Raw genomic sequence first — 25,518 nt, forward strand, 5'->3', positions numbered from 1 at the left:
GAGTCATTAGCAATGACATGGGATGGAGTGTGGAATGAGGACGGAAAAGGGAAGGAATGAAAAGAAGTGGAAAGAGCTGAGTGAGGAAGTGCAGAGGAGGGAGAAATGAGAAACTGGAGGAGCGAGGGAGGAGTGAGAAGAGGGTGCAAGGGGAAGAGCAAGAGAGCGAAGGGACAAGGAGCCAGAGGAGGGAGCACAAAGGACGGAGTGAAAGAGGAAGGACTGGGTCTGGAAGAAGAAAGGACGAGGGTGAGGTGATGTGGGGAGGGGAGGGAGAAAAGAGAGCAGAGCTGGGAAGGCAAGGTGCAGGGGGGAGTCAGAGGAGAGGGAAGAGGTGAGACAGTAAGACTGAGAAAGGGAAGGAGTGAGTGGACAGAGGGAAGTGAGAGGGGGTGGCCAGTAAGAGGGGAGCGAGGGGGGAGAGCAGGAGAGGCGCACAGTGTGATAAGGGAGAAGTGGGAGGAAGAAATGAGAAGTGAAAAGGAGGGTGTGACGGGAGTGAGAGAGGAGAGGAGTAAGAAGAGGAGGAGGAAGAGAGGAATGAGTTAAGGAATCTGAAGGAGGAAACAGAAGAGACAGACGAGGAGTACGAGAAGGGGAGAGTGGGGAGGAGTGGGATGCAGCAGGGGGAGGAGTGACACATAGCAGTAAGAGTGGGGAGGAGTGAGACGTAGCAGTGAGAGGGGGGAGGAGCGAGACGGAGCAGTGAGAAGGGCAGAAGTGAGATGTAGCAGGGGGAGGAGCGAGACATAGCAGCGAGAGAGGGGAGGAGTGAGACATAGCAGTGAGAGGGGAGTAGTGAGATAGCTGATAGTGGGAGAGGGGAGGAGTGAGACGTAGCAGTAACAGGGGAGGAGCGAGACAGAGCAGTGAGAGAGGGGCAGGAGTAAGATGTAGCAGTGAGGGGGAGCGAGACATAGCAGTGAAAGAGGGGCAGGAGTGAGACGTAGCAGTGAGGGGAGGAGTGAGACGTAGCTGTGAGAGGGGCCACAGTGAGATATAGCAGAGAGAGGGAGTGAAAGCAGAAGGGAGGAGCGACAGAAGCATGCATGGGAGGGGGAGACAGAGAGGGGTAGGAGGGCACAAGTGAGAGGACAGAGGAGGAGCAGGGACAGGCGTGAGAGGTGAGGAGTAAGAGTGGCAGAGTGTAATAAACCTGGGACAGTGAAAAGGGAGGCGTGAGAGAGTGAAAGAGTTGTGGGTAATGAAAGGACAGTGGTGTCATGCGGGGGGAGGAGTGAGAGGAAAGGCTTGAGATGGGGAAGGCTGAGAGAATAGAAGGTGGAGAGCGGAGTAGTGAAGGAAAAAGGGTTGGGGAGGAACAACAGAGAAGACTAGAAAGGGAAGGAGTAGAAAAGTGGAGTGAGAAGGAGACAGTGGAAGAGATAGTAGGAGCGTGAGATGGAAGAAGAGTGAAGTAGTAGTGAGGGGGAGGAGTACGGCAAAAGGACAGAGAACAGAGGAGTGAGATGAGAGGAGAGGAGCTGGAGAAGAGAAGTATATAAGAAACAGTCTCAAAGCCACAAAGGGGCCGATCGATCGAACGCATATCCCCCAATTCATGAAAAAGTAGCAAAACTTCAACCTTAGAAGTACGTACACTTACGAGTGCAGATTTACTACTTTTGGGAATTCACAAACAATCTATCTTGAACACCTGGAATGATGGGGCAGGTGCAGGGCTCTAGGCATACTATTAGAAAGTCAAGTGACATCTCCTGTAGGTTCTGATGTTCCCTGTGTTGAATTCTACATTTCACAGAGTCATGTATAACGGAAAAGATGCCCCCTTTGCAAAAGCGTGCTTTTTAGGTCTCGGCTAGACAGCGGAGAGATATGTTGCTTACAATCTATGGGCTTCAGCCCGCCCATAGGCTTACCATTTGCTTGCGCCGTCGTCGCTCTCTTATCTCTTGTCCCCATTTGTCCATCCATGGCATGCAAATGTTACGCCACTCCTTTTGTTTAGCCCTTTCCAGATCATGACCAAGTACGTGTATCCATCCACGGGTCCCTTTTTAGGAGCTACTTTTTTCTTTGTGATTAGAGCACTCCCCATGAGTGTGTGTGTTTTCACTCGCGCTGTCGTCCGTCTCCTGTGTCTCTTCCCTCATCCTACCCGTCCTATCCCTATCCCAGTCAGATCGGCCTCACATCTGAAGCGGCTTTATCTTCACACAGTAAACTATTCAGAAGACGCTTTCCCTGTCCGCCTTTAATTTTTTATTGGCTCGCAGTGCCCTGGGACTCATAAGTAAAATAGGGCTTTTATGTTTCTTTTTAAAAGGCGGCTGGATGAGAGAACTTTTGTTATTACAGTGACAGCTGTGCACTCAGAGAGGCAGTCTTTGAATATAATTCCTCTGTAAACAGCTTTATTTCACTGGTGTGCCTATGTGTACAAACAGTGAGCGCAAAGTGCGCGCCTTGTAATATATTAGAGCCGCCGGAACATCAGGGCATCATTGTCAGAATGATATTACACTCCGAAGCACTGTGAGGCAAGGGTTTCTTTAACAACATTCCCCAAAATATAATTAAACTGTGGGGCAGAGGCAGACTTGAGGCTACGAACCCCTCCTGAATTCTAATTTTAGCTCCCCTACTGACAATGCAGTGCAACCCTGGATACTTTACACTTGATTCCTTCTGAGTAATCAAATTTGTATCACATGCCACAAACATGACAGAAAGCACGACTTCCCCCTGCGTACATCCCCAGACTGCCCTCACCCCATCAGGAACTGAGAGGGACGGTCAAAGACCGCTTGCTAAGTGCATGTCCAAAAAAAACTTTAAACACGACCCCATGTAAATTAAATTTTGTTTTATATATAGGCTTGAACCAGGGCAGTACCAAAACCCTGTGCGTCTCTGGACTGGGTGCCATGTAACACGGGGACGGACAGGGCCTTTGAATCATCTCCAGGAATGGTATAAAACTGCTCAAGTTGGTTAGCTGAGACATCATCTTGCTAATTTTAGCACTTACTGTGAACGGAAGAACATCCAGCCACTTCACAAAACTTTGGGTCTGATTGCTACTGGCAAAAGGGCAGTTTTAAGGCCCTGTGGAACTATGACCTTAGCAGCAGACATATCTGCGCAGGAAGGAAAGGCAAGAGGTTTTATTTATTTATAGTTTTATAAATGGTAAACATTGTCATACGTAGGTGACTTTAGGGCACTGCTAACATCATGCTATGACTCCTATTCGATGAGTGTTCATTGCTTGGCCTCTTTGCTGACTTTCTAAGCAGGATGTGCCAGGCGCGATGTGATATTATGGGCAGTGTAACAAAGCATGTGATCGGTACAGTCAAAGAAATTATGCAATCGTGTGGCTGTGACGATATCTGGTCGGGGACTTGCTGCAGTTGCACCATATGTTGCCTAATCGTGGCTTTAGGTGGGATGTAAAAAGTGTTGGGTTGGTCTCAAAAGGAAGTATGGCGTATGTAATTATGAGTGTGTCTTAAACACAAAGTAAAATTCTGGGCCTCATTTAGAGTTTGGTGGATGGGTTTCTCCGTCACAAACGTTACAGATTTCCCGTCCACCGAAATATAAATCCCATAGGCTATAATGGGATTGAAACACGGCGGACGGGATATCAGTGACCTTTGTGACGGCGTAACCCGTCCGCCAACCTCTAAATCAGGCCCTTTGTGATTTCAATAGTGTGCCACCTGACCAATATTTTGGGTCCTATCTGAGTTTTCTGTTTTTGCATCCAGATACGGAACACAACTGACATACTTCTAAAAGAAGCCAGGACTATTTGCTTTGCCAGTGGTTGTTAGCTCTTTAAGATAAATGACTAACAAAAATGATTTTGTTGTAAATAATATAGAAAATGTTTCATTTCTGGAATCGAGACAGTGAATTAAACATGACATGCATGTGGCAGGGGTCTCAATCGTTGATGTTACGTTTGCCATGTATACTCTTTTTCTCTCCACTCTCCACATCTAGTCCATGTGTTATACCTCATCTTTCATTCTCAGCACACTCCCTTCACTCTCTCCTGAATGCCCACTGTAGGAAGCTGGCTCGCTATATCCCCAAAGGTTGCAGAGGCAGAAATAGATGGGTCTAGTGCACTTTTTGTGGTCGTGTGGGAGAGCAGCTAGGCTTATCAAGGAGTTGTGTTAAGTATCTGTTGTGGTCACAGAGGCAATAAATGAGACACACACGCAAAGATTAAATCTGAGAACAATTTAGAAAAATAAAAGTTGCTTTTATATATGCTTTGAACCAAAGAACTTTGTTATAAGGTAAGTAGTTTTTAAATTAAAATACTTTGCTGTTTCAAAAATCGACAGTGCAATTTTCACAGTCTTCAATGTTAGCCTATGGAAGGAAAACAAGGATGCAGTTTCTCAGGTAAGTATGCAATTTATAATCCCAGTCTTCAGGGTTTCAGGCTAGCACCAGGCAATGTTCAGGTTGATACCAAGTGTGCACCCACAGCGGCACGGGAGTGGCTGGGTGCCACAGTCGAAGTTGGAGTCGATGCCCAATGTTAGGCAATAGAGCCTCGGGGGGGTATGGGGGGAGGTGGACTAAAGACGCGCTGCTCCCAGGTAAGTAGAGGTGGTGTCAGAACTTGGTCTCCAGGGGTTGAGGCAAGCACCAGGGGGGCCACAAGGCAGCACCAAACTTACACCCTCAGCAGCACAGGGGCGGTCGGGCGCACCGTGCCAGCACAGCGTTGGGCGCCCAATGCTATCCAATGGAGACCAGGGGTATCTGCTGAACCACTGCTTACAGGTGAGTAGAGTGGGGTCAGGGGTGGATCTCCTGCGGATGAAGCAAGGACAAAGGGGGCCCACAAGGCAGCACCAAACTTACACCGTCAGCGACACAGGGCAGCTGGGTGCAGAGTACCAACACAGAGTTGGGCTCCCAATGTCAGTCAATGCAGGAGATCACTTTCAGAAACGGGCTGCAGGCTCTGGCCAGGGGACTGGGAGAGGTCATCCCACAGCTGCCCAGGTAATTTAAGATGCCAGAGGTTGTAGGGACACCAACGGTCTAATTCCCCAAGGCCCAGGGGCCCTGGGTGCATGGGTGTCTTTTGGGGTCGGAAACAGCTTAGTGGACATCTTAGGGTCAGGGGGCGCCCTCGGATTTAGGCTTAAGGCCTTGCTGTTGGGTCCAGCAGGGGTATGCCCACTATGGACTATGGGTCAGAAGCGCTGGGGAACCTTCAGTGGACTGACGGGCCACTTGGACTCTGGCCGAGGGCGTTGGGTGCAGAGGTGGTTTCAGGCGGCGGTTTTGCGGTTCCTCAGGCAGACTGCTTTCTTCTTTGGAGATGTTTCTTTTGGACAAGCCTGCTGTCAATAGGAGTTCTTGTTGTTCATTGAAGGCAGGCAGTCCTTCCAAGGCTTTGGACGTTGCTGGGCTGCAGGACAGTTGTCTTCTGAGCGCAGGTTTCTTTAAAGGCTGCAGACAGGTCGGTAGAACTGGGGCCAAGTCAGTTGGCGTCTTCAGTCTTCTCTACTGGGTGACTTCTGTTTTGTCTGGCTCTTCTTAGGTCGACAGGAATCTTCTTCTACGGTTCAGGGGTGCTGCCTTAATACTGAATTTAGTGGCGGTACAGGGAGTACCAGGTGGTAACCAATGGGCTACTCACCTTTAGGGTGACTACACCCTTCCTATGACCACTTCCTTTGGTAAGTGGCCATAGCTCTCACCCTACTGGCCCAATTCCTTTCATACAAGATGGAGGAATCCATAAAGTAGTGTCCACTTCAGCTCGTCCACCCTAGGGGTGGGACTGGCATGAAGTGGGCACTACTCCTAATTAACAAAATTTTCCTGCCAGTCCTGCCACCAAAAGTGGGATCAGGAACTGGGGGTCGGCCTCCTCCACCATTTGGAGAGAACTGGGTCGCATTTCAATGGCGGCAAGGCCTTTGAAGCTCCCCTCCCTGGAATGTCCATCTGGCCTGGGAGAGGAGGTCACACCTCTGCCCAGAGCAGGCCTTTGTTCGGAGCCCTCAAGAGCAATGGATCTCACCTTAAGGTGGCTGCACTGGTTTTTGGTAAGTTTTCAGGGGCACCTTTAAAGTGCCCTCTGAGTCCATGTATTAATAAATCCATCACTAGATTCAGTGAGGGTTTATTAATACTAGACGTTTAATACCAAAGATCCCTATTATCAGTGAGGCCATAATGTAGCTGTAACTCGTAATGACCAGGGACCAGGAAATGTAGTTAAAATGGCATCACTGTTGTAGGAGGCTGGCCTGGTTTGTAGTGGTACCAAGGGGTACACTCTGCACCAGGTCCAGTTATCCCTTATTAGTGTAGAAGAGGTGTCTAGCAGCTTAGGCTGATAGAAAATGGTAGCTTAGCAGAGCAGCTTAGGCTGAACTAGGAGACATGCAAAGCTCCCACTATACCACTGGTGTCATATGCACAATATCATAAGAAAACACAATACACAGATATACTAAAAATAAAGGTACTTTATTTTTATGACAATATCCCAAAGTATCTCAGTGAGTACCCTCAGTATGAGGATAGCAAATATACACAAGATATATGTACACAATACCAAAATATGCAGTAATAGCAATAGAAAACAGTGCAAACAATGTATAGTCACAATAGAATGCAATGGGAGCACATAGGGATAGGGGCAACACAAACCATATCCTCTAGAAGTGGAATGTGAACCACGAATGGACCCCAAACCTATGTGAGCTCGTAGAGGGTCGCTGGGACTGTAAGAAAACAGTGAGGGTTAGAAACATAGCCCACCCCAAGACCCTGAAAAGTGGGTGCAAAGTGCACCTAAGTTCCCCAGACAGCACAGAAGTCGTGATAGGGGAATTCTGCAAGAAAGACCAACACCAGCAATGCAACAACGATGGATTTCCAGATGAGAGTACCTGTGGAACAAGGGGACCAAGTTCAAAAGTCACGATCAAGTAGGGAGTGGGCAGATGCCCAGGAAAGGCCAGCTGTGGGTGCAAAGAAGCTGCCACCGGATGGTAGAAGCTGTGGATTCTGCAAGAACGAAGAGGGCTAGAAACTTCCCCTTTGGAGGATGGATGTCCCACGTCGTGAAGAAGCTTGCAGAGGTGTTTTCGTGCAGAAAGACCGCAAACAAGCCTTGCTAGCTGCAAGGGTCGCGGTTAGGGTTTTTGGATGCTGCTGTGGCCCAGGAGGGACCAGGATGTCGCCAATTGCGTGAGGAGACAGAGGGGGCGTCAAGCAAGACAAAGAGCCCACTCAGAATCAAGCAGCACCCGCAGAAGTGCCGGAACAGGCACTACGAAGTGGAGTGAACTCGAGCTCACCCGAAGTCACAAAGGAAGGTCCCACGACGCCGGAGGACAACTCAGGAGGTCGTGCACTGCAGGTTAGAGTGCCGGGGACCCAGGCTTGGCTGTGCACAAAGGAAATCCTGGAAGAGTGCACAGGAGCCGGAGCAGCTGCAAATCACGCGGTTCCCAGCAATGCAGTCTAGCGTGGGGAGGCAAGGACTTACCTCCACCAAACTTGGACTGAAGAGTCTCTGGACTGTGGGAGTCACTTGGACAGAGTTGCTGAGTTCAAGGGACCTCGCTCGTCGTGCTGAGAGGAGACCCAGAGGACCGGTGATGCAGTTCTTTGGTGCCTGCGGTTGCAGGGGGAAGATTCTGTCGACCCATGGGAGATTTCTTCGGAGCTTCTAGTGCAGAGAGGAGGCAGACTACCCCCACAGCATGCACCACCAGGAAAACAGTCGAGAAGGCGGCAGCATCGCGTTACAAGGTCGCAGTAGTCGTCTTTGCTACTTTGTTGCAGTTTTGCAGGCTTCCAGCGCGGTCAGCAGTCGATTCCTTGGCAGAAGGTGAAGAGAGAGATGCAGAGGAACTCTGATGAGCTCTTGCATTCGTTATCTAAAGAATTCCCCAAAGCAGAGACCCTAAATAGCCAGAAAAGGAGGTTTGGCTACTTAGGAGAGAGGATAGGCTAGCAACACCTGGAGGAGCCTATCAGAAGGAGTCTCTGACGTCACCTGCTGGCACTGGCCACTCAGAGCAGTCCAGTGTGCCAGCAGCACCTCTGTTTCCAAGATGGCAGAGGTCTGGAGCACACTGGAGGAGCTCTGGGCACCTCCCAGGAGATGTGCAGGTCAGGGGAGTGGTCACTCCCCTTTCCTTTGTCCAGTTTCGCGCCAGAGCAGGGCTGTGGGATCCCTGAACCGGTGTAGACTGGCTTATGCAGAAATGGGCACCATCTGTGCCCATGAAAGCATTTCCAGAGGCTGGGGGAGGCTACTCCTCCCCAGCCCTGACACCTTTTTCCAAAGGGAGAGGGTGTAACACCCTCTCTCTGAGGAAGTCCTTTGTTCTGCCTTCCTGGGCCAAGCCTGGCTGGACCCCAGGAGGGCAGAAACCTGTCTGAGGGGTTGGCAGCAGCAGCAGCTGCAGTGAAACCCCAGGAAAGGCAGTTTGGCAGTACCCGGGTCTGTGCTAGAGACCCGGGGGATCATGGGATTGTCTCCCCAATACCAGGATGGCATTGGGGGGGGCAATTCCATGACCTTAGACATGTTACATGGCCATGTTCGGAGTTACCATTGTGAAGCTATACATAGGTAGTGACCTATGTATAGTGCACGCGTGTAATGGTGTCCCCGCACTCACAAAGTCCGGGGAATTTGCCCTGAACAATGTGGGGGCACCTTGGCTAATGCCAGGGTGCCCACACACTAAGTAACTTAGCACCCAACCTTTACCAGGTAAAGGTTAGACATATAGGTGACTTATAAGTTACTTAAGTGCAGTGGTAAATGGCTGTGAAATAACGTGGACATAATTTCACTCAGGCTGCAGTGGCAGGCCTGTGTAAGAATTGTCAGAGCTCCCTATGGGTGGCAAAAGAAATGCTGCAGCCCATAGGGATCTCCTGGAACCCCAATACCCTGGGTACCTCAGTACCATATACTAGGGAATTATAAGGGTGTTCCAGTATGCCAATGTAAATTGGTAAAATTGGTCACTAGCCTGTTAGTGAAAATTTGTACAGAGGGAGCATAACCACTGAGGTTCTGGTTAGCAGAGCCTCAGTGAGACAGTTAGGCATCACACAGGGAACACATACATATAGGCCACAAACTTATGAGCACTGGGGTCCTGGCTAGCAGGGTCCCAGTGACACATAACAAACATACTGAAAACATAGGGTTTTCACTATGAGCACTGGGCCCTGGCTAGCAGGATCCCAGTGAGACAGTGAAAACACCCTGACATATACTCACAAACAGGCCAAAAGTGGGGGTAACAAGGCTAGAAAGAGGCTACTTTCTCACACAGCCCCCTCCCCCCCCAAAACGAAGGACAATAAGGCTAACCTTGGCCAGTTGAGACTTTATTGTCTAAGTGGTGATAAGTAGAGTAGTTCTGCAATAGACTGGTTACTCCCTTTATCATCCACTATATGGTTACTTCCCTGTGGGGATGTAAACCACCCTGTTTGAAGTTTTGTAGCTAAGCAACAATGTGAAGATATATTTTCAGAGTTTCTATCAGTAAGTTTTAGTTTAGAGCAGTGGGAATTGTCCACTGAACCTATTTGTAGTGATGAAAATGCCAGACAGGGATGCTGTCTCAGTAAAGCCATATCTGGGCAAAAACTTTGTCCATATGGCTGGAAGAGAGAACAGGGATGCTGTTTCTCTTTAGTTGGAGCAGGGCAGGGATGCTGTCCTATGAGCTCCACACTAGGGCAGGGATGCTGTCCTAAGTGTTGTGAGGTAGTGCAGGGTTTCTGCAATAAAGTTTCTCTGGGAGGGTTGGAGGGATGCTCCATGTCAACTAAAATGGTGCTCTTTTTCTCACCAATGTTAGTTATCCCACAGAGAGGTACTTCCACCTCAGGGAGTACAGCTATGCCAGCTGATGATTCCCTTGGAACAGGTGCCACCCCAGGAGAGGTTTCTCCCACCACAGGAATGGTATCCTCAATGGCAGAGTGGTTAGGGGATACTGTGATACCCTTTTTACCGTTGTTGGAGAGGGATCCTGAGTTTTCAGTAGAAATGAGAGGGAACAATTCCTCAGGGATACCCAGCATGGCTGCATGGGTATAAAACTCTACATCAGCCCAACCTGAGGCCTCTAGGTCATTACCTAAGAGACAGTCTACAGGTAAGTTAGGTGATACTACCACCTGCTTAGGCCCAGTAACTCCACCCCAACTAAGCTGAACTATAGCTAAGGGAAGAAACTTAGTGGAGTTATGGACATCAATAATCGTATACTGTTGTCCAATGATGTGTTGTTCAGGAGCCACAAGGTTTTCAGCCACCAAAGTGATACTGGCACCTGTGTCCCTGTAGGCCTGAGCCTCAACACTATTTATTGTAACTGTCTGCCTGTACTTATCCATTGTAAGGGGACAAGCAGCCAGTGTGGCAAGGCCAATGCCACTAGGTGTGACAGAAACTGTCTTGGGACTGACTACCCCAGTTTCTATGATGGACCCATAAGTGAACCCAACTACACCCTTAATTTGACTGTTGCCAGCAGTCCCACCACTAGTACCACTACTGCTAGGGGCACTAGAGCTTGATGTATTAGTGGTGGTAGGCTCAGGGGGTTTACCTGGACAGGACTTATCCCCTGGCCTATGGCCTCTATTTTTACACACAAAGCACCAAGACTTTTTAATGTGTGTGGGTTGAGAAGAAGAGGAAGAATTTGTTTTATCCCCACCCCCTGAAGAGTGTTTAGGATTTGAAGAAGGATCTTTGGTTTTACCTTTGTCCCCATGCTTATCCTGAGATTTCTCACCATCTTTCTTCTTGCCATCCTTGTCACCACCTGTATGAACTTTTCTGTTCACTCTTGTTCTGACCCATTTGTCTGCCTTTCCCAATTCTTGGGGAGAGGTCAGATCTGAGTCCACTAGATACTGGTGCAACAAATCAGACACACAATTATTAAGAATATGCTCTCTCAGGATTAAGTTATACAGGCTTTCATAGTCAGAAACTTTACTGCCATGTAACCACCCCTCCAAGGCCTTCACTGAATGGTCAACAAAGTCTACCCAGTCTTGTGAAGACTCCTTTTTGGTTTCTCTGAACTTGATCCTGTACTGTTCAGTGGTTAAGCCATAACCATCTAGGAGTGCATTCTTAAGAACTGTAAAATTATTGGCATCACTTTCCTTCACCGTAAGGAGCCTATCCCTACCCTTTCCACTGAAAGATAGCCATAGGATAGCAGCCCACTGCCTTTGAGGGACCTCCTGTACAACACAGGCCCTCTCAAGTGCAGCAAACCACTTGTTAATGTCATCCCCCTCCTTGTAAGGGGGAACTATCTTGTGCAGATTCCTAGAATCATGCTCTTTTACAGGATGACTATTTGGAATACTGCTGCTGCCACCATGGGGTCCAAACCCCAACCTCTGTCTTTCTTTTTCTAAGTCAAATGCTTCCCTGTCTAGATCCAGCTGTTGCTTTTTAAGCTTCAGCCTGGACTCTTCCACTCTCAATCTATTGAGTTCCCTTTCTAACATTCTGTCTTCAGGGAGGGTGGGTTGGGCATGCCTTGACACAAAAGAATGGTGTGAATGAACAGAGGGAGACCTGTCCCTAACAGATGGCACTCTAACACTCTGGCCTACAGAAGTAACACTCCTACTGTGATGAGAACTCACATTACTACCAGCCATGCTAGGTGGCCTGCTAAGGGGCAGGTTGGGAAGGTTTTCCTTTTTAACACTTTTACTGGGGCTACCACAGAATCAGAGTGTGAACCATCAGCTAATTTCTCACCAGATGTGCCAACTAAGGTCTTATCCTGTTCAATGAGCATATTAACTAACAGTTATCTTGAGGGATTCTTCCCTACCCCTAAACCTCTTTCAATGCTTAGACTCCTTGCTCCTTTCCAGCTAAGGTGATCATAAGCAACTCTGGTCAGATCAACAGTTTGACCTGTGCCAGACATGATAGAAAAGGTTTAAGGGACAGAAAAAGAAAGAAAACGTTTCAGTACTTTTCAAGGAACAGAAAAAAAACTTTTAAAACTTTTTAAGAACTTTTTGAAAGTTTAGAGGTACTTTTCAGCACTTAGCAAAAAGAGTAAGAGAAGAAAAGTAAAACTTTTTGGTTAGGTGTACATACACTGAACTTGTTTTGTATATTTTTCTCTTATGAAAAGTACAAAATTACAAAGTGGTAAGTAGTTGCAAGTACTTATCCCACCGCTGCACAACCAATGTAGATGGCTGGCCTGGTTTGTAGTGGTACCAAGGGGTACTTACACTCTGCACCAGGTCCAGTTATCCCTTATTAGTGTAGAAGAGGTGTCTAGCAGCTTAGGCTGATAGAAAATGGTAGCTTAGCAGAGCAGCTTAGGCTGAACTAGGAGACATGCAAAGCTCCCACTATATCACTGGTGTCATATGCACAATATCATAAGAAAACACAATACACAGATATACTAAAAATAAAGGTACTTTATTTTTATGACAATATGCCAAAGTATCTCAGTGAGTACCCTCAGTATGAGGATAGCAAATATACACAAGATATATGTACACAATACAAAAATATGCAGTAATAGCAATAGAAAACAGTGCAAACAATGTATAGTCACAATAGAATGCAATGGGAGCACATAGGGATAGAGGCAACACAAACCATATACTCTAGAAGTGGAATGAGAACCACGAATGGACCCCAAACCTATGTGAGCTCGTAGAGGATCGCTGGGACTGTAAGAAAACAGTGAGGGTTAGAAACATAGCCCACCCCAAGACCCTGAAAAGTGGGTGCAAAGTGCACCTAAGTTCCCCAGAGAGCACAGAAGTCGTGATAGGGGAATTCTGCAAGAAAGACCAACACCAGCAATGCAACAACGATGGATTTCCAGACGAGAGAACCTGTGGAACAAGGGGACCAAGTTCAAAAGTCACGATCAAGTCGGGAGTGGGCAGATGCCCAGGAAATGCCAGCTGTTGGTGCAAAGAAGCTGCCACCGGATGGTAGAAGCTGTGGATTCTACAAGAACGAAGAGGGCTAGAAACTTCCCCTTTGGAGGATGGATGTCCCACGTCGTGAAGAAGCTTGCAGAGGTGTTTTCGTGCAGAAAGACCGCAAACAAGCCTTGCTAACTGCAAGGGTCGCGGTTAGGGTTTTTGGATGCTGCTGTGGCCCAGGAGAGACCAGGATGTCGCCAATTGCGTGAGGAGACAGAGGGGGCGTCCAGCAAGACAAAGAGCCCACTCAGAAGCAAGCAGCACCCGCAGAAGTGCCGGAACAGGCACTACGAAGTGGAGTGAACCGGAGCTCACCCGAAGTCACAAAGGAAGGTCCCACGACGCCGGAGGACAACTCAGGAGGTCGTGCACTGCAGGTTAGAGTGCCGGGGACCCAGGCTTGGCTGTGCACAAAGGAAATCCTGGAAGAGTGCACAGGAGCCGGAGCAGCTGCAAATCACGCAGTTCCCAGCAATGCAGTCTAGCGTGGGGAGGCAAGGACTTACCTCCACCAAACTTGGACTGAAGAGTCACTGGACTGTGGGAGTCACTTGGACAGAGTTGCTGAGTTCAAGGGACCTCGCTCGTCGTGCTGAGAGGAGACCCAGAGGACCGGTGAAGCAGTTCTTTGGTGCCTGCGGTTGCAGGGGGAAGATTCCGTCGACCCACGGGAGATTTCTTCGGAGCTTCTAGTGCAGAGAGGAGGCAGACTACCCCCACAGCATGCACCACCAGGAAAACAGTCGAGAAGGCGGCAGGATCAGCGTTACAAGGTCGCAGTAGTCGTCTTTGCTACTTTGTTGCAGTTTTGCAGGCTTCCAGCGCGGTCAGCAGTCGATTCCTTGGCAGAAGGTGAAGAGAGAGATGCAGAGGAACTCTGATGAGCTCTTGCATTCGTTATCTAAAGAATTCCCCAAAGCAGAGACCCTAAATAGCCAGAAAAGGAGGTTTGGCTACTTAGGAGAGAGGATAGGCTAGCAACACCTGGAGGAGCCTATCAGAAGGAGTCTCCGACGTCACCTGCTGGCACTGGCCACTGAGAGCAGTCCAGTGTGCCAGCAGCACCTCTGTTTCCAAGATGGCAGAGGTCTGGAGCACACTGGAGGAACTCGGAGTGGTCACTCCCTTTTCCTTTGTCCAGTTTCGCGCCAGAGCAGGGCTGGGGGATCCCTGAACCGGTGTAGACTGGCTTATGCAGAAATGGGCACCACCTGTACCCATGAAAGCATTTCCAGAGGCTGGGGGAGGCTACTCCTCCCCAGCCCTGACACCTTTTTCCAAAGGGAGAGGGTGTAACACCCTCTCTCTGAGGAAGTCCTTTGTTCTGCCTTCCTGGGCCAAGCCTGGCTGGACCCCAGGAGGGCAGAAACCTGTGTGAGGGGTTGGCAGCAGCAGCAGCTGCGGTGAAACCCCAGGAAAGGCAGTTTGGCAGTACCCGGGTCTGTGCTAGAGACCCGGGGGATCATGGGATTGTCTCCCCAATACCAGGATGGCATTGGGGGGGCAATTCCATGACCTTAGACATGTTACATGGCCATGTTCGGAGTTACCATTGTGAAGCTATACATAGGTAGTGACCTATGTATAGTGTACGCGTGTAATGGTGTCCCGCACTCACAAAGTCCGGGAAATTTGCCCTGAACAATGTGGGGGCACCTTGGCTAGTGCCAGGGTGCCCACACCCTAAGTAACTTAGCACCCAACCTTTACCAGGTAAAGGTTAGACATATAGGTGACTTATAAGTTACTTAAGTGCAGTGGTAAATGGCTGTGAAATAACGTGGATGTTATTTCACTCAGGCTGCAGTGGCAGGCCTGTGTAAGAATTGTTAGAGCTCCCTATGGGTGGCAAAAGAAATGCTGCAGCCCATAGGGATCTCCTGGAACCCCAATACCCTGGGTACCTCAGTACCATATACTAGGGAATTATAAGAGTGTTCCAGTATGCTAATGTAAATTGGTAAAATTGGTCACTAGCCTGTTAGTGAAAATTTGTACAGAGAGAGCATAACCACTGAGGTTCTGGTTAGCAGAGCCTCAGTGAGACAGTTAGGCATCACACAGGGAACACATACATATAGGCCACAAACTTATGAGCACTGGGGTCCTGGCTAGCAGGGTCCCAGTGACACATAACAAACATACTGAAAACATAGGGTTTTCACTATGAGCACTGGGCCCAGGCTAGCAGGATCCCAGTGAGACAGTGAAAACCCCCTGACATATACTCACAAACAGGCCAAAAGTTGGGGTAACAAGGCTAGAAAGAGGCTACTTTCTCACAACTGTTCACTTACTATGTCTGGGAATCAACAGTAGCATAGCAGGGACATATCTGCTCATGCAGGTAGGCCCTCACATGCAATTTCATGCACCCTGCCTTTAGGGCTGGAAGGCCTGCCAGAGGGGTGACTTACATGCATTGCATGCAGTGTGCAGGGGACAGGGTACACAGGCTGTGTGCCATGTCAAGTTTTCATTTTAGGTCTGCACCAAGACACGCACCCTGTGAAAAATGACTGTGCAATTTTAGGAAAAGAGATGTGGCACTGGAGACCTCAATTCAATAGTTTATTCGGTCCAAATTTGGGCCATTTAAAAGATTTAAAAATATATACATACGTACAGAAAGATAAAAACCATAAACCAGTACACAATAAAAGGAACAATAGTAAAAAAAGTAGGGATCCAGTAGCTGCCTGAGAAAGATTACATAAATAGGTGGGGTGAAAGAGGTGCTCAGAATAGTCTCTGGATCTTACCCTGTACATAACCCTGAACAGTAAAATAATAATAACGTAAAAGCTGTTGTGTGGCACATCTCTATATAAAATCAGGCATTGAAACTCCAGACAGTAAAACTGATTAAAAATTTAAGAAGTCAGACAGTGATAGATGATGCTCTAGGTTAATTAGTTCTTTTGGGTTAATTAATCCAATAAATTGCATCTTGACAATTATAAAATTAAATATAATTTTAAATTTATAAAACACTTTAGTTAAAATAACTCAATGTAGCACTTATTCAGAGATACGGTCTTTTGGGCTCAATAAGTCGCGGTTTACAATTAGAGCCCAAGGCTGATATAACAGGATGCTGGTTTACTGTTTTCAAGACAGCTCTTCAAACAGTGAGTTAAAATCTAGAATAGTCCTATTACGAATTTTCCATGCTGCAGCCAGATATTTAGAAACAGCGCTGATTATCAGTATGGAAGTGTCGTATTTACATATTCTGAATAGACTGTTGCGGGATAGTGGTTGGAGTGTTCTGCACAAGGGAATAATCCACTTCCCTCGGGGGCCTTTGTACAGAGGGCAGAAAAATAGGATGTGTTCAGCTGTTTCCTTGCATAAATGACAATTTATGCACTTGTCCGATGGGGAGCTGTTAGTCAACCAACCAGCCGTGTAGCTATTAACCGCCAATGTCCCGTACCTGAGCTGGAGTAGTAGAGAGCGAGCACGGGCTGGTATGGGTAGATCCAGGGAGCTTTCAGGGAAGGGAACGTGTTTGACCAGCAGGAATTCTGCTGTCAGCCGACCTGACACATTTGAACCGAGAGATTCCTCGTTGATTTTTGCCCAATAATGTTCTTTGATCAGGCGTTTAGCACTGCCAGGAATCATCTCGGGGTTCTCCCAGTACTGGGATAGACTCAGTTTGGTCCATGCCGCTTTCATCTCCCTGAGCCACCGTACCTTTTCCCATCCGTGATGAGGTGGTAATAGTTCTTTAACTGCTGCCCTGTAGTGTTCAAGTTCGTCTGTTTTCCATAGTCTGACCCAATATAGGAGTGGTCTTAGATATGCTACGTCTTTGATACTATTTAAGCCCAGGTCCAGTCTGAGAGGGAGCATTGGCGTGCCCCTCCTCAGTCTAGATATGTGTCTGAGGAAGTTATTTTCTTTGGTTTGGAGAGTATCCATCTGTCTGTGTAATCCCCAAAGTTCTGCTCCATATAGGGCCGCAGCACGGATTTGTGCTTTATATATTTCAGAGATAAGGATCAGAGGGGGGCTTATGGCAGTGCTAGCTTTGCGTCCTATTACTCCACATCTTTGGCTAATTGTTAGCGCCCCTTTCCTTATGGCTGGCTCCCAGCTACCCTTGTCAGATAGTCTAATGCCCAAGTAGTCATATTCCATTACTCTCTCCAGGGGAGTTAAATCCATCTTTATGTTTGCGCTGAGCTTCTTGTTCGGGCGCTGTATATCATAAGTTTGGTTTTCTTATGGTTTATGTCTAATCCATAGTTTCTGCAGTATACACCAAACTGATTTACCAAGTTTTGAATTCCCATGGGTGATTTAGACAAAAGAATAGTGTCATCTGCGTAGAGTAGGCAGGGGACTTTGGTTCCAGCCTGCTTGGGAGAATCATTTGTGCAGTTTGCTAAGTACTTGATACAGTTGTTTATGTATAATAGGAAGAGAGTTGGGGCCAGGACGCACCCCTGTCTAACTCCCCTCTCAATAGCCACTGGTTCTGTGAGATCACCCTTCTTGCCGTTCCTGATTTGGGCATAGGTATTTTCATGTAGGCGGGTAATAAGTTTCAGGAGGCCATGCGGGACACCCATATTGGCTAGCGTCAGCCATAACTGGTTTCTGGGGACCAGGTCGAACGCGGCTCTGAGATCAATAAAAACTACGTAAAGGTTACCCCTTCCTATTTCTACAGTTTTCCATTTTATTGTTAAAAATCTTAGCACCTGATCTATAGTACTGACTGCTGGTCTGAACCCTGCTTGTAGATCAGAGATGGCGTTTGTTTCTAAAATCCAGTCTTCTAGACAGGACAAAATTTGTTTTGCAAAGATTTTTTGGAAGTTGTCGAGTAAGGAGATTGGGCGATAGTTGGCAGGGTTAGAGGGGTCGCCTTTCTTAAAAATGGGGACTATCTCTGCTCCCAACCAGGAGCTCGGAACAGGTGCTCCAGCAGCTATCTCATTGGAAATGAGGTTTAGGTATGGGGCCCATACATCTGGATTCGTCTTGTAAAGGTCTCCTGGTATTTTATCAAGGCCGGGGGCCTTTCCCCATTTCATTGAGGCAATCGCAGCCTTGGTATCTGCCAAAGTGAATTCAATTTTGGGGGTCTCGGAGGTCATGATATGGATCAGATCCCGGGAAGCAGCATCGGTGGTCCCCAGGTATAATTGGGAAAAATGGTCGGAGACCTGTTTAGCAGGGACCCAGTGCACTTTCAGGTGCAATTGCACCAGAAACCAGGCAAAAAGTGTGTGTGTGTGATAAGTACTATATTTTCTTTTACTTTCACCTTGTCAATATTGTGACAACTTTGTACCTCCTTCTCACACATTTGCACATAATCACAATTGCAATAGAAATATGTGACCATTGCTCTGTGAGCTCTGCAGAGGCTACGGACTGGATGACCATGTAATTTAAAGACCTCTGTGACCCACAGACAAGCATTATGAGAAACTTGTGCTGCCTTCAGCCTCAATGCCAGAGCCTTGGTGCATTATACACCTGGAGGCGACTCAGTTTGAACTATACTCTATGCAGGGTGAAGGAGGCTAGCTCAGTTTATGGTGTACACCTATGGTGTGGCACCTTATACTTAGTCCAGGCAACCCTTTGTGATAGTGAATAGGTGTCCAGATGGCAAAAGCTCTCTAAGGGTAGCTTGTTGTGGAGCCACTTTAGTGATGTCTGTGGGCCTGCTGCCTGTGCCCTTTAGCCTAGTAATGTTTCATTTTATTTCTTGTTATTCTTTGAGAAACTACCACATTTTGTGCTGATGTTTTATTCTCCTTTATCTTGCTGTCCTTTCGCCTAGGAAAGCATTTACATTTCTTAGCTTAACATTCTTTCCCTCCGTTCTTTCTTCAAGGCAGCAACGAGATAGGATTGTCGGCACTGTGTCTCTACCATTTCACAGAAACATACATATTTTTTCGTGGGGGCACTTTTTTCAGAACTTTAGCTGTTTTACTATAAAAACATTTCTCTGTCCCATGCACGTTAGACGGAGGTTCCAGCCAGATGACCACAATCGCATGCTGTCTGACTTCATTACAGCTGCACGCTGAGACTACTGTTTCTCCATTACTGTCATACTCAGGTGTGGGGGATAATGTCTTCCCGGGGGGACCTTGAAGGGTAGATTAGGGCTTATCCTGCTGTGCTAACATAGCATAGGTAGGAATCACACATCCTGCATAGTGACAGTATGGTGGGACTTTTCTTGTGTTTCACTTTTCTTGTCACCATTTTGCTTCTAGTATGTTTCATCATCCTAACTACTGCATTTTATGTTCTTTTATCTAAGACACAGCTGATTCAATAAATCTTCTTCAACCATCCCCTGCTTTGGTTTGTCTTATTATGTGTGAGACAGATCTAACTGAGAGAAAAAGATGAGATCTTGATCCACCACGATTTCCCTGAAAGGTCACAATGTCAGCACCCGGTTGCCACAACTCATCCCTGCTCTTGGGCAGAGATGGGGCGCTGCTGACTGTGCCGGAAACGGATTGGGCCAACAGTAGTCACATGGTGTGGGATTGGACTCACTTCCCCACAATTCAGGTGATGCTGCCGCCCAAATCCAGCAGCCTCATTGGTATAATGAGAGCCAGCGCAACAAGCTGAGGTGAGCAGCTAAAGCTTATTCTTTAGGAATGTAAAGCACTTGCAATACCACAGTGGTCAGTCAGTAACTCAATCACAAGAAAGAACCAAACAAGTGTTGCAAAATAAAGGATACTTTGGAGATATACATACACAATATACACACAAAATAATAAGCAGAAATGGCATAAAAATACACAGGGCCCTATGGGAGGGCCGAACTCTATACTAAAAAAAGTGGAATGTGAAACAGTCACCCCACCCAAGGTAAGTGTAGTGGTTGGCTAGGGCAATTAGGATTACCAGAGGGAAGTACAGTAAGTGACCCCAGCAACCAGGGGTAAGGTAGCTACCCACCCGGTTGTCCTATAGACTGACACAGAGAGTGGTGGTTGGAGTTTGTGGGATTCAGGACCCTTCCCAGTGGACCCTGAGGATACCAGGAGACAAGAGGATGGATGAGGAGTGCCCCTACCCCAGGATACCAAGAAGAATGGAGTACCTACTCCAGGGATCCAGATGCAGAGGGGAGAAGGGACTCTCTCTGAAGTCAGTGGAATCCTTGGATTGTCCAGCTGCTGTCACGACCCGGGGACCAGGCCGGTGGAACCCAGCGACGGATTCCGGAAGTGGAGTGTAGGAAAGTACCATCTTGCCTGGCATGTTACCCCCATTTTTCACTGTATATATGTTGTTTTAGTTGTATGTGTCACTGGGACCCTGGTAACCCAGGGCCCCAGTGCTCATAAGTGTGCCTGAATGTGTTACCTGTGTAGTGACTAACTGTCTCACTGAGGCTCTGCTAATCAGAACCTCAGTGGTTATGCTCTCTCATTTCTTTCCAAATTGTCACTAACAGGCTAGTGACCATTTTTACCAATTTACATTGGCTTACTGGAACACCCTTATAATTCCCTAGTATATGGTACTGAGGTACCCAGGGTATTGGGGTTCCAGGAGATCCCTATGGGCTGCAGCATTTCTTTTGCCACCCATAGGGAGCTCTGACAATTCTTACACAGGCCTGCCACTGCAGCCTGAGTGAAATAACGTCCACATTATTTCACAGCCATTTTACACTGCACTTAAGTAACTTATAAGTCACCTATATGTCTAACCTTTACCTGGTAAAGGTTAGGTGCAAGGTTACTTAGTGTGAGGGCACCCTGGCACTAGCCAAGGTGCCCCCACATTGTTCAGAGCCAATTCCCTGAACTTTGTGAGTGCGGGGACACCATTACACGCGTGCACTACATATAGGTCACTACCTATATGTAGCTTCACAATGGTAACTCCGAATATGGCCATGTAACATGTCTATGATCATGGAATTGCCCCCTCTATGCCATCCTGGCATAGTTGGCACAATCCCATGATCCCAGTGGTCTGTAGCACAGACCCTGGTACTGCCAAACTGCCCTTCCTGGGGTTTCACTGCAGCTGCTGCCAACCCCTCAGACAGGCAGCTGCCCTCCTGGGGTCCAGCCAGGCCTGGCCCAGGATGGCAGAACAAAGAACTTCCTCTGAGAGAGGGTGTGACACCCTCTCCCTTTGGAAAATGGTGTGAAGGCAGGGGAGGAGTAGCCTCCCCCAGCCTCTGGAAATGCTTTATTGGGCACAGATGTGCCCAATTCTGCATAAGCCAGTCTACACCGGTTCAGGGACCCCTTAGCCCCTGCTCTGGCGCGAAACTGGACAAAGGAAAGGGGAGTGACCACTCCCCTGACCTGCACCTCCCCTGGGAGGTGTCCCGAGCTCCTCCAGTGTGCTCCAGACCTCTGCCATCTTGGAAACAGAGGTGCTGCTGGCACACTGGACTGCTCTGAGTGGCCAGTGCCACCAGGTGACGTAAGAGACTCCTTGTGATAGGCTCCTTCAGGTGTTGCTAGCCTATCCTCTCTCCTAGGTAGCCAAACCCTCTTTTCTGGCTATTTAGGGTCTCTGTCTCTGGGGAAACGTCAGATAACGAATGCAAGAGCTCATCCGAGTTCCTCTGCATCTCTCTCTTCACCTTCTGATAAGGAATCGACTGCTGACTGCGCTGGAAGCCTGCAAACCTGCAACATAGTAGCAAAGACGACTACTGCAACTCTGTAGCGCTGATCCTGCCACCTTCTCGACTGTTTTCCTGCTTGTGCATGCTGTGGGGGTAGTCTGCCTCCTCTCTGCACCAGAAGCTCCGAAGAAATCTCCCGTGGGTCGACGGAATCTTCCCCCTGCAACCGCAGGCACCAAAAAGCTGCATTACCGGTCCCTTGGGTCTCCTCACAGCACGACGAGCGAGGTCCCTCGAATCCAGCGACTCTGTCCAAGTGACCCCCACAGTCCAGTGACTCTTCAGCCCAAGTTTGGTGGAGGTAAGTCCTTGCCTCACCGCGCTGGGCTGCATTGCTGGGAACCGCGACTTTGCAGCTACTCCGGCCCCTGTGCACTTCCGGCGGAAATCCTTTGTGCACAGCCAAGCCTGGGTCCACTGCACTCTAACCTGCATTGCACGACTTTCTAAGTTGGTCTCCGGCGACGTGGGACTCCTTTGTGCAACTTCAGCGAGCACCGTTTCACGCATCCTCGTAGTGCCTGTTTCTGGCACTTCTCCGGGTGCTACCTGCTTCAGTGAGGGCTCTTTGTCTTGCTCGACGTCCCCTCTCTCTTCAGGTCCAATTTGCGACCTCCTGGTCCCTCCTGGGCCCCAGCAGCGTCCAAAAACGCCGAACGCACGATTTGCAGCTAGCAAGGCTTGTTGGTGTTCTTTCAGCGGGAAAACACTTCTGCACGACTCTCCACGGCGAGAGGGATCCGTCCACCAAAGGGGAAGTCTCTAGCCCTTTTCGTTCCTGCAGAAACCTCAGCTTCTTCTGTCCAGTCGAAGCTTCTTTGCACCCGCAGCTGGCATTTCCTGGGCATCTGCCCATCTCCGACTTGCTTGTGACTTTTGGACTTGGTCCCCTTGTTCCACAGGTACCCTAGATTGGAAATCCACAGTTGTTGCATTGCTGGTTTGTGTCTTTCCTGCATTATTCCTCTAACACGACTACTTTGTCCTTAGGGGAACTTTAGTGCACTTTGCACTCACTTTTCAGGGTCTTGGGGAGGGTTATTTTTCTAACTCTCACTATTTTCTAATAGTCCCAGCGACCCTCTACAAGGTCACATAGGTTTGGGGTCCATTTGTGGTTCGCATTCCACTTTTGGAGTATATGGTTTGTGTTGCCCCTATCCCTATGTTTCCACATTGCATCCTATTGTAACTATACATTGTTTGCACTGTTTTCTAAGAATATACTGCATATTTTTGCTATTGTGTATATATATCTTGTGTATATTTCCTATCCTCTCACTGAGGGTACACTCTAAGATACTTTGGCATATTGTCATAAAAATAAAGTACCTTTATTTTTAGTATAACTGTGTATTGTGTTTTCTTATGATATTGTGCATATGACACTAAGTGGTACTGTAGTAGCTTCACACGTCTCCTAGTTCAGCCTGAGCTGCTCTGCTAAGCTACCATTATCTATCAGCCTAAGCTGCTAGACACCCTATACACTAATAAGGGATAACTGGGCCTGGTGCAAGGTGCAAGTACCCCTTGGTACTCACTACAAGCCAGTCCAGCCTCCTACATGGAGGACCTGCAAAAGGAAGGGGACAGACTCCAGCACCCTTAGAGGTGCCCAGGTGGTGCAGGCGGCAATGCCCACCATCTTGAAGGTGAAGATCCTGCAAGTCGGTGGAAGGAGAAGTACAGCTATGGGGTCCTGGAGCTGCTGGAGAACCAAGGAGTCGCCTACGAGCTGACCCATGACAGACGCCAGATTGTAGAAGGGCAGTGACCAGCGAGGTCACAAACAAGCACTGGCAAATGCAAACATGAGCTGAAGAAGAGTTTGCAAAGTTTTGGGGACCAGCAAGGTCCAGGAGACTCTACCCAGGAAGGGGAATCAGAGCTGGCCCTCAGTACACAGGAAGGCCAACAGACGTCGATGGAGCCCCCACGAGTGACCCACAGGTGCTGGACACAGGGAGTCACAAGGAGGCCTTACCAGCCCAACAAGACAGAAGTCCCACATCGCAGAAGTTGCAGGACAGGGGCTGATCTTAGGTTTCCCTGAGTGCTGAAGGTCAGGTCTTCTTGGAGCCTGAAGATCTCCTGGAGGAAGAGTCATCAAGCATTGGCAAGTGCAACAGTTGCAGTGCACAGGGGTTCCAGTCCAGTAGCAGGAGCAGGGGCCCACAGTCCCCCAAGTTGGTTAGAAGACAAGCAGGACCCAGAAGGGCCACAGACTCGCCACCTGTGTTGCAGAAACTCCAGATGTCTGTGGATAGCAGACTCCACTAGCCGGTTGACGTTGTTTTGAGGTGCCTCCTCCACTCCAAGTGAGATTCCTTTGTGCTTCCAGGTGCAAACACAGTCCTTGTGACCCTGGAGGATGCAAAGACTTGGATGTTCCAGAATTCTTGCAGGATCTGGAGAAACATTGTTGCAAAGGGAGCCTTCCCACCAGAAGCAGACTTGTTTGGTTCCAGTGAAAATCAGCAACGGTTCTAGAGGCCAGGAGCAAAATATGTCTTGCAGAGAGTTCCTTGGCGAGCCTTGCTCGACAAATCTGAGGACCCACCTGCAAGGGAGCACTTAAGTAACCCTAAAAGGGGGTTGGTCACTCTCTGCAATGACTCACCTATCAGAGGGGGTCAGGGATGTCATCTACCTGACCTACCTAACCAGGCGGATGCTCCCAGGGGCCTCTGCACATCCTATTTCCAAAATGGTAGAATTGAGTGGCCACCTGGCAGAGCTTTATGGACCTCTCTAGGGGAGGAGCTGGACAGGGGGTGGTCACTCCATTACCCTTAGGGTAGTTTTGCGCCAGAGCAGGAACCCGGGGTTCCTGAACTGGTGAAACCCAGATTATGCACGGAGGGCATGAAATGTGCCCTTCAAAGCAGTCTGGTGGCGCCTAGAGGCCACCCACCCCAGCCCTTAGACACCTAAAAACAGGGAGAGGTGAGAGGTGGTCACACCTCTCCCGTGCCGGAAATTCATTGTTCTGCTTCTCCAGCCTGAGCCTGGCTCACCAGCAGGAGAGCAGAACAGTGTCTGGGGTCAGCAGCAGCGTGGGCTGGCTGCTGGACCCCGTAAGGCGGCACAGGCAGAACTAGAGGATCCTATAAGAAACCCCAGAGTACATTGTATCATGCAACTAACATTGAAATTTAGTTGCATGATTCCAACATGTTTGATACCAAACATGACTAGGTTCGGAGAACCATTATGCAGTTGGACCACTTGTGTTAAGCAGTGTCCACTACATACCTTAAGATGGCTTCCACACACTTACAGAGTCCAGGAATTGGCCTGGGGTTTGTAGGGGCACCTTGCTCCTGCAAGGGTACCCTCACACGTAGAGACATGCACCCTGCCTTTGGGCTGAAGGGCCTACCAGCGGGGTGACTTACAATTCTAAGTGCAGTGGTCCGGTGATGAAAGCGTGCATGCAGCATTTCACGCAGGCTGCAATGGCAGGCCTGCAGTTACAGTTTGCATGGGCTCCCATGGATGCATAATGCATGCTGCAGCTCATGGGGGACCCCTGGTGTACCAATGCCCTGGAGACCTAGGGACTTACATAGGTGCACCAGTATGCCAATTGTGGGTGTAAAAGGTTATCAACAACCAAATTTAGGGAAGAAAACACTGGCTCTGGGGCCCTGGTTAGCAGGACCCAGGCAAAAAAGTGGGGGTACTACAACTAGAACCCAGCTTACTACACAGGAGTATTATGCTATAAGAGAAACACAACATCTGGGAAATATCTTACTGAATCATGCATTCCCTGGGAATGCTCAACGTGTGAAATATAAACAGAATCTAAATCAAGGACATAGAATACCTTAACGTTTTTTACATTAATTGTT

The 25,518-nt window shown here is 48.5% G+C and overlaps 1 protein-coding gene across 1 annotated transcript in view; it reads right to left on the minus strand.

Moving 5' to 3' along the window:
* CRAT (carnitine O-acetyltransferase) overlaps positions 1–25,518 on the minus strand; it is a 466,622-nt gene that overhangs the window by 178,872 nt on the left and 262,232 nt on the right. The window lies entirely within an intron of this gene.

Source organism: Pleurodeles waltl, chromosome 6 (genome assembly GCF_031143425.1).
Source record: "Pleurodeles waltl isolate 20211129_DDA chromosome 6, aPleWal1.hap1.20221129, whole genome shotgun sequence".
NCBI classification, from domain to species: domain Eukaryota; kingdom Metazoa; phylum Chordata; class Amphibia; order Caudata; family Salamandridae; genus Pleurodeles; species Pleurodeles waltl.